This window comes from Hylaeus volcanicus, chromosome 7 (genome assembly GCF_026283585.1).
Source record: "Hylaeus volcanicus isolate JK05 chromosome 7, UHH_iyHylVolc1.0_haploid, whole genome shotgun sequence".
Lineage (NCBI taxonomy): Eukaryota > Metazoa > Arthropoda > Insecta > Hymenoptera > Colletidae > Hylaeus > Hylaeus volcanicus.
In genome coordinates this window covers 13,052,372-13,054,664 of record NC_071982.1, presented here as the reverse complement: position 1 = coordinate 13,054,664, position 2,293 = coordinate 13,052,372, and positions in this window count along the sequence as shown.

Genomic DNA, 2,293 nt, shown 5'->3' with positions numbered 1-2,293 from the left:
GACGACAAGATGTTCCAACCCATGAAGAAGAACATGATTAAACAATTATAGATAGTTAGTTCTGTTGGAGTGAATCAAGTTTTGAAACTGAAGAAAATGCAAAATTAAAGTCGAATACAATTATCGAGAAACAGAAGTTACTTTTAGGCGTTTTCGTTGGATCAATGGGATGGATGGGATTTTTGGAACTTGAAGAAATTGCTATACGAAATATGCAGGAGCGAGACTCGGAATTGAAACTGAAGACTAAATAAATAATAATTATTAGGAGTAAAAGGAAACCATCCTCTCGATACCTGAACGAATGGAATGAAAATACATTATTGTAAATAGTTTGTATTACCAATGAACCGTGAGGTGTTTGAAAATTTCCATCTAATTTCGTTTAAAATGTTCCATAATATCGAAATCCGAATATCCGAATTATTCGGATTGAAAGAAAATACAAAAGTTACGATGCAAAAATCGCTTCTGAAACAAATGTTCGAAACTCTTTCAATGAACATTTACGGATCAGTGACGGAAAAGAAAAAGATTAGTGATAATTAGACTGCGGATCTTTATGCATTTACAGGAAATTTTAACGTACGAGAAACTACAAAACGCAAACAAAATTCGAAAATATAAAAAAGGATCGAAAGTAAAGTTCGTGTTATTTGGAGGATAAAATAAACTTCTATTTAGGTTCGATGTTTCTAGGCGCGTTCGCGAAGATTTTATTTTCCATAAAGATCCTGCAGTCTAGTGATAATTTTTTTATAACATTTGTTTTCGTTTTTAACCCCTGTTCGTTAAGTTTATTCCACGGTTGTCGAATCGTTTGTTGATTGTCGAACAGCGTTACGAAAATCGGAAGTTCTTTGTTGAAGAAACCGTTGTTTGTTTTTTGTTAAGTTTATCGCGCGCTCTCTCTTGTTCTCGTTAATGTTAACGCTACGTCGAAGTTAAATGTTAGATCCGACGAGACTCAAGTTACGTTTGTGTTTCACGTTACGTTTTTGTTTTACGTTTAAAAAGAAACTAAAAAGAAAAAAAAGAAGAAAAAAAGGAAGAAAAAAAATTCGAGAAAAATATTCTACGTTGAAAGTATCGGATAATCCAGCGCGTATAATTGAAAAATTAAATTGTGCGCGGAAAATCATTCGTCGATGCTTTTCGCGTAAAATGCGCACGGAGGTATACGAAAATCCTGTTTCTGTTTCTGTTTGATGAAAATGTTTTCCGTTGTTCGTTGTTTCGCAAAGAAAACTTTCGACCGTTGATATTTGTTACCGAGTTACGTTAATCGTTAACTGCAAAGAAAAAAAAAAAAAGAAAATAGAAAAAAAGTTGTTTCGAGTTACAGATATTGTTTTTCTGTTTCTTTTTTTTTTCCATTGGTTTTCACCGCGGTGCCTTCAGTTTGTTGTTCAAACGATCGTTCGTGAAAACCGTGAATGCGTGACCGAATGCTAAATAGTGTACGAACGCGTTTGAAAGATGCTCACGATGTATGAAAGAATCGATGATCGATATCGATTCGTTCATGTATTCGTCGACCAGTTGCCGAATTAATTTTAACTATTTTAAGCTCGGTGGATCGCTTCGTCGCACCTTTATTGAACTTACGCCGCTGTTCGTCGTAGAACGAATGAATGAAGGAAATTAATTGATTCGTCTGTTCGTTTATCGACTATCCGTTTCGTTCGTCGGATCGTCGATGGATCTGTTTCGGTGCACGCGTGTATTCAGTAAAACAATAGTTCGACGAAGTGATTCGTCCGAACAAATCGCTAATAATTATTCGTTGATAGATTCGTGTGCGAGTTGAACCGTATAGCCTGTAATTAATTTGCTTGCTACTTTGTGCTGCGTGCGTATGAGTGAATTTTTTTTTTAATTAATACTCCCCCTCTCGAATGGTTTCGATAACGATTCAACAGTTCGATCTAAACGCTGTAAACATTAATGAACAACGAGAGAAGAATTTACTTCTATTGTGCGTGCATTTATCATTTGGATTAGAACGTTCTAATTGTTCGATGAAGTATTTCTTATGTAAAATGTACAATAAAAACGCGTAAATATTTCAAGTGGATGCCTTTGCTTTGTTTTCCTATTTAATAGTCCCTTCCTATAGAATTCGTTGTGTTAATCGGTTCAAGTATAATTCGACGATGAACGATTTTAATTAGACTCTTTCCTATCGTCCAAGTGACTTGTTACTTCTTGTATAATTTATACCAGGCAACAATAAAGGAAACCTTCCCCTTCGATTTGAATTTTAGAATTATAAAAGCGACCTAAAAATCGA